A 6,811-nucleotide genomic window follows, 5' to 3' on the forward strand; every position below is an offset into this window, starting at 1 on the left:
TCCCTTCCCTTCCCTTTCTTCTTCCCTTCCCTTTCTTCTTCCCCATCTCCCTCCCCTTTTCTCCTCTTTGTGTACAGAGACCTAAGCATGTTTAACTTCTCGTGAAAAAGGAGAGAAATGAAAGACACAGGCAAAACTCTGATCTGCTGCCCAGACAGCTTTCTCCTGGAGCAGGGAGCTGCCAATCAAGTGGCTCAGCCGGGTGCCCTTGGGGCTCAAAGTTCAGCAGGCCCCAGACTGGTTCTCCGCGCTTCGGTGCGTCTGTACCTACAGCCCCGACTAAAACCCTCGCTTCTTGTTTAAAAGTTAAAAGGTGCTCCTTTAAGAAGTCCACGTGTCTGGTGGATTCCTACAGGTGAGCTCCAGTTACCTGATCTTTCTTTAACATCCTAACACTTTAGACTGTCCCCGTGAGGAGGGTGCACCGCCCAGCTGTTCGTTCAGTAACATCTGGAGCAGCTTCCATTCCTCATGGTTGTTAGGGTTGCCTTTCCTGAAAGGCTGATACCAGCGCACAGCTGGATTTTAGAGGCTCAACCTCACATTTCTCTCCTGAGCCAAATTCCCCAAATGCCCGGATTAACCGATACTGTGACGAAGGGACTTGCCACCTGAAGAACCGTCCTTAGAGTTATTGCAATTCCCACTGGCGTCATTGGCGTCATTTCGCCTGTGAGTGAGGATGATGCTGATCGCCTTGGACATCACATCTGCGGAAGACAACATTCACAGCTGTCAACCATCCAAGTGGGAAGATTTCATTGATATCAGCTTGTCTCTCGCTGGATCTGGCACATCCATGCACTGTGTGGAGCGCACATGTGTCACCACGCAGAGTTCGGACCCCGCCATGGGGCCTAGAGAATGCCAGACCGGCGACAGGGCATAGATACCCCCGCCGCCTGCCAAGTTTCCTCTGTGAACTGGTGTTGGCACCACCTTCCCGGGACCGGACCGGCGGAACAGAAGCGCATCAGGAAACGTCAGTGGAGCAGAAATTAGCCACTGCGTCAGGCGTCGGGGCCCACTTCGATGGCGTGAGATCCTGGCTTTCTCTCTTGGGTGAATAGGAAAGAATCGTTTCTGGAATCCACCGAAGACTAATTTTCCCCACTCGTGTGTGGGGGGAAGATATTATTAGAGCAAAGCATTTAAAAAAGAGGTTCAGGGAGTATAAATATTCTCAGAGACTCACCGAATGAGTCATGGAGTATCCCTTAAAATAACACAAGAGCTGACGGGTGATTTGTAGACTGTCCCGTGAGGTGTCCGGCGTTGCGTTGGGAAACACGGACAAGAGGAACACGTAATACCATGTGCTCCTGGCTGTCCATGAGGAGACAGGAGGACGATGTGTAGGACACAATTGGAGGGCGTAGCTCCCGCTGAGGGCATGCACTGAGCAGAGTGGTCCGACCTGGGCATGGATACTCCGGAGTCAGAGGAACAAGTGGGGTTTAGCAAAGAGGCCGGGGAAGGACTGAGTGCAACTCGCAAGCAGAAAGAATTTTGAAAAATAGTTAACACGTCGATTGAACCCTTCTTTTTGTCCAATAAAGACTATACTGAACAGTCAGCTTACACGGTTTTATTTATTTCTCTCTATGACCTGAGGGGTTTAATGCTGTTCTTTACCTCAAGTTTACCAACAAGGAAACTAGATTCAGTGAGAGTGAGTGGTTTCCAAGACTGGACGGGGAATCCTAGCCGTGTTGTTACAAAGACATGGGCGTCGCCCTCGCTGGTCTGGCTTCAGTGGATAAAGCGTCAGCCTGCGGACTGAAGGGTCCCGGGTTTGATTCCGGTCAAGGGCACATGCCCGGGTTGTGGGCTCGATCCCCAGTAGGGGGTGTGCAGGAGGCAGCCAATTGATGATTCTTTCTCATCATTAATTTTTCTATCTCTCCCTCTCCCTTCCTCTCTGAAACCTATATGGAGAAGAGAGAGAGAGAGAGAGAGAGACAGACAGACAGACACAGGTGTAGATATTAATGATATAAGTGTGTGTCTATATAGTAGATGTGTGTAGGCAGAAGACAGTGAAAAGAGATGGCATTTCAGATGAGAGGATGAAAGATATAGGTAGGAATTGGCGTGGGTTTGAGGCATCAATGAAGGTCCTTAGTAACTGGGAAGGAGGTCTTACCAGGGAGGGTAGATGGCAGATGAGTGAGTACAGAAAACCCCAGTGGGAAGGCCAGTGTTGGCACGTGACAGAGAGCTGGGCGGGGCTGGAGCTGAGAGGCAGGTGTGTACCCGCTGGCTGAATAGGTGAGCACTATCACACTCTATGTTCCGGGCACACAGACAGAACGTTTAAGGACGGATGCTCAGGCACGCCCTCTGATCCGGCTGCAGCCAGGAGGCCTGTGGGAAAGAGTCTGAACCCTGACTGTATTTGGGGGTCAAACACAGCCCGAGGGATAAACGGGAGGTGAGAAGCAGTGGGCACTGTGGCTGAGGCTTGAGGGGACGCCCGGCCAGTCCCCTCCACTCCTCTCTCTCCCTCCCTCCTTCCTGCCCTTCCACTCTCTAAAAATCAATGGAAAGAATATCCTTGGGTGAGGATAAACAAAACAAAACAAAAAAAGGAAACAAAAGCCTGCCCCCTGTCCACATCACCATCCTGTTCTATAGTTTCACATAAGACAAAGCTCAGTTCATGCCCATCACCCCATCCCCCCGCCCTGAGAAGCCATGGACTACTCCCTCCTGGACCAGGGAGAAGGCCTTCCTTTCCAACACGGGCTCTGGCTTGAGGACAGCCCAGGAATGGGATGTGACTCCGCAGGACACGGAAGACCCTGCCCGCTGTTGTCTCGGAGATTCCTGCAGGGCACAAGAGGAAGCAGAGAACTGTCAACTGCATGTGGGGCGCACATAAAGGGGAGTCCTGGGGACTCCAGAGATGCCTGAGGCAGGAGAGAAGGACCGAGCCTACTGTCATGAGGATGGGAGTGAGGGGACAGGAGCTGTGCTTGCGACAGGCTGGGGTGACCAGGAGGCCCAGCTTCTCGAATATGAACCACTCCGGCGTGTCTGTAGGTGTGTTATAAAATGCACACACAGAACCCTACATGCCCCGTGTGACTGTACTTATTAAGCAAAAACAACAAGCCTTTTGTAGTAAAATCACTAACACCAATAACTAAAACACTAAAAAAGTAGAAGAAACACACTTTTTTTTTCCTGGTCATAGTCTTCGTTTTTGTTTTATTTTGTTAATCCTCACCTGAGGATATTTTTCCATTGGTTTTTAGAGAGAGTGGAAGGGAGGGGGAGAGACAGAGAAACATCAATATGAGAGAGACACATCGATTGGTTGCCTCCCGCACAGGCCCCAACCAGGGCCAGGGATTGAGCCTGCAATTGAGGTACGTGCCCTTGACCGGAATTGAACCCAGGGCCCTTCAGGCCACAGGCCGATGCTCTATCCACTGAGCCAAACCAGCGAGGAGGGCTGGTCATAGCCTTCTGTTAAGATCTTGGCTTAGGGAACCATGCGTGGTGGTTGTATTAGTAAGAACTTCTTATTTGCCCATCTAAGGACGAACGCTTATTTCGAAGCAGCCTGTGGCTCCGAGCCCGCACTTGTAAATTGATTCTGCGAAAAAGGCAGCATTTCCCCGCGGACGCCTTCCCTGAGGACTCTGAGCCCGTGACTCGATGTGGCCCCCGAGTTCTGGAGGGGATTCCCAGAGCCACTGTGACACTGAGGAGGGAGGGGAGCCGGAGAAGGGCCTGGGCCTGGGGCGCAGGGAGGGCGTGTCCTTGAAAGGAAGAGCCCCATGGCACAGGCGATTCTGGCACACGTGCTCCCCACTGGTCCTCATTACCTTTTTTGTAAAAATAACCTTTTATTTTGAAATAGCTTAAGGCTCACAAGAGGTTGCAAAAATAGTCCAGAGAGTTTCTGTGTGCCCTTCACCCAGTTTCCCCAGTAACCGGCTCCTGCGTGGTCATGGGGTGTGGTTGAGACCGGGACGCTGACCTTGACACGCCCCCGTGACCTCGGGAAGGAGCTTCCCCGGGGTCAACCGGTTCCCTTTTTTCTTTTCCTAAACAAGGATAATGCTTTGGAATATTAGATCATTTCTTTTTCCAGTGTTAAAATGCAAAAAAAAAAATCTTTATTTTTACAACAAAATCTCCCATTATATAGTACTCTAAAAAACTTAACTGACAATGTTATTTGACTAAAGGCTAAGTAGGTTTTATATTTATGCAAATTACTTTAATTTTGGTATTAAAAGGTAAAGATTTTCTTTGCAGTTTCTAGAATGTATTACATTTGTAGTCCCCAAAGTTATTTATGAAATCTTTAAAAATTAAACTGAGATAGTGATTTCTAATAGTGTGTGGGCCTGGGTCCTAGTCCCACCTGCTGCTATAAACTGAGTGAGGTCATTTATTTTATTTTATTTATTATTTTTCATCATTTTTTATTTTCAGTTACAGCTGACATACAATATTATAGTAGTTTAGGTGTACAACCCAGTGCTTACACATTACATAAACTACAAGTGATCATCGCGGTAAATATCGCACCCGCCTGGCACCATACGTGGTTATGATAATGTTATGGACTAATTATCAATTTGTACTTAATCCCTGAGGACGTCATTTTAATCTTTGTTGTTGTTAATCCTCACCTAGCATGGTTCTGAGGAGCAGAAGGGATCAGGAGTGAAGCGCATGGTACAGTCCTGGGCACAGAATCTGTTCCGTGAGCTACTGGAGGACGCGCGGTCAGATGGGAGTGGGGAGGGAGGGACGAGTGGGGAGGGAGGGGATGGGGGCAGCCTGCCTTAGGGAGTGCGGTCAGCGTAGGTGAGGACCTGTCATTTCTGAGGACCCCTCCAAGAGAACGAGAAAGGGCTTCGATGTGGTTGCCGCCCAGAGCTGACTGGGAGACGGCCGGCTTTCGCCTCCGTGCGGAGAGAGCCACGTGCAGCGCGCTCTGCATGGGCGGAGGCAGATCTGCGTCATACAGAGACGCTAACCTGTTTTTAGGAAAAATGAACGTCCCACATACCTTTCATCTCACTGTACAGTTGGGATGAGAATTTAGACCCTAAACCCCAGAGTCTAAGAATGAGAATGCGGCAAAGGCCTGTTATCCTCCCCCACCCCCGGTGCCCCTCGGACGGGTCCTGACCTACAAGCCTCTCTCAGCGCCTGGCCTTCTCCCCGCGTGGTATTTGTGATGGTATGTGTGATGGTGTCTCACACGTAGCCCTCCAATCGCTATACGCAAGGTAAATGGCAAAACCATCTAGCCCACAATTAATTTGACAAAAAAACAGAATAAACCAGAACAGGTGTATCTGTATATACTTCTGCCCAGCAGCCAGATAACATTGCTACTTACACCAACATTTCCTGCAGGTCTTGCTCTCCTCATCCTCTTCCTTTGGGCCACATTTTAAAAAGGGGTTGTTTTGGATTTTTCAGGTAACTTCCACCTTTTCACATGAAGACATAGCTTTAACTCTCGCAAAATTTACCACCTGCATTAGGAAACATGTGTTAACATATGCACTGCACTAACATGACCTGGATTACTGCACTTTATACATTTTGTCTTTGTATTTTAAGGAAAATAGACCTCGAACTCATTGCATGTTTATAGTTATTTTACAGTGAAAGAGATGACACAGCGACTGGTTTACAGGCTGCGGATCGAACCTGCAACCCAAGTACATGCCCGTGACTGGGAATCAAACCCAAGACCCTCAGGCCTTGGGCTGACGCTCTAACCACCGAGAAACACCGGCCAGGGCCCAGGTAAAATAAAGAATTTTAATAGAGGCATCTGTATGCTCCTTTACACAGAAGGGAGTGCGTAGGACGTACTGTTAGGGCTGGTCTGTGAACTGTACTCTGTCTGCCGTCAGGTAAGTGCAGAAACTGACTAGCATTAAGAAGCTTTTATACTGAACTGACGTCCCCACGACATCCAGGTGTGTGACCGCTGGGCCCGGCTTCGGGAACAGGGTGCAGACGTTTTCTGATGTGGTTGTGCCTCGTGAGAGGCAGCTGTTCATGCCCAGTAAGACCACCTATTGGTCTGCAACAGATGAGGAGCAAACACGGTGTCTCCTCCACCCCAGAGGCCGGGAAGCACTGGCGTCCACTGCGGCCCCTCCTGTGCTGTGAGAGCACTATTCCATCTCAACCAGGTGTCTCCACAGCATCGTTTCCAATGAATGTGCTATTCAGTGTCTCAGTCCCATAGAGTGAGAGGTGAGTCAGGATCTGCGTGATGCCTGCAACGTTCCCAGCCTGCCTTCTCCCTGCGGAGGCTGGCATCGAGATCCAGAAACTGGGTCTCCCCTGCATGCCCTGTCGGGGAGGGGCGGGCATTACCAAGCCGCTGAAGGCGGCACTAAAGACAGCTCCGTCTAGAGAACAAGGCCGGGAGAGAGCCTGCGGGCGATAACAGTTAACACAGAGGCCCTTCGCTGACACTTCACAGTCTAACCCGCGTGGTCTGCCTGTGCCATTGGTTCAGGGTCCTGGGAACCGGCTGCTGGGTCCAGGGCTGCGTGGAGCCACCTCTGTGCCCCCCGGGGAGGGGGTTGGAGGAGCGACTCAGGGCACGGGCCGGACCCGGGTGCGCGTCGCCAGTTCCCAGGGCTGCACTCGGAACTCCGGAGGCCAAGTGGCCAAGTCCGAGGAGCCGGGAGTAGTGGTGACGTGGTACTTTCTTCCCCTGGAGCCCGCCAGCTGCTGGCAGGGACCGAATGGAGCCTCGCGCCAGGCCCAAGGCTGTGCCTGTCACTCGCAGACCCGGCCGGTCCTGGCCCGC

At 50.9% G+C, this 6,811-nt stretch overlaps 1 protein-coding gene across 1 annotated transcript in view; it reads left to right on the forward strand.

Annotated features, from left to right (window-relative positions):
• The first annotated feature begins 5,768 nt into the window (after positions 1 to 5,768).
• The window catches only part of LOC102260224 (solute carrier family 22 member 3), a 66,104-nt gene continuing 65,061 nt past the window's right edge, over positions 5,769 to 6,811 (forward strand). Inside the window, exon 1 of the mRNA XM_014546942.1 lies at positions 5,769 to 5,787. The gene's annotated coding sequence lies outside the window, so the exon portion shown is untranslated. The remainder of the gene's footprint in view (positions 5,788 to 6,811) is intronic.

This window comes from Myotis brandtii, unplaced genomic scaffold, assembly GCF_000412655.1.
Source record: "Myotis brandtii unplaced genomic scaffold, ASM41265v1 scaffold458, whole genome shotgun sequence".
NCBI classification, from domain to species: domain Eukaryota; kingdom Metazoa; phylum Chordata; class Mammalia; order Chiroptera; family Vespertilionidae; genus Myotis; species Myotis brandtii.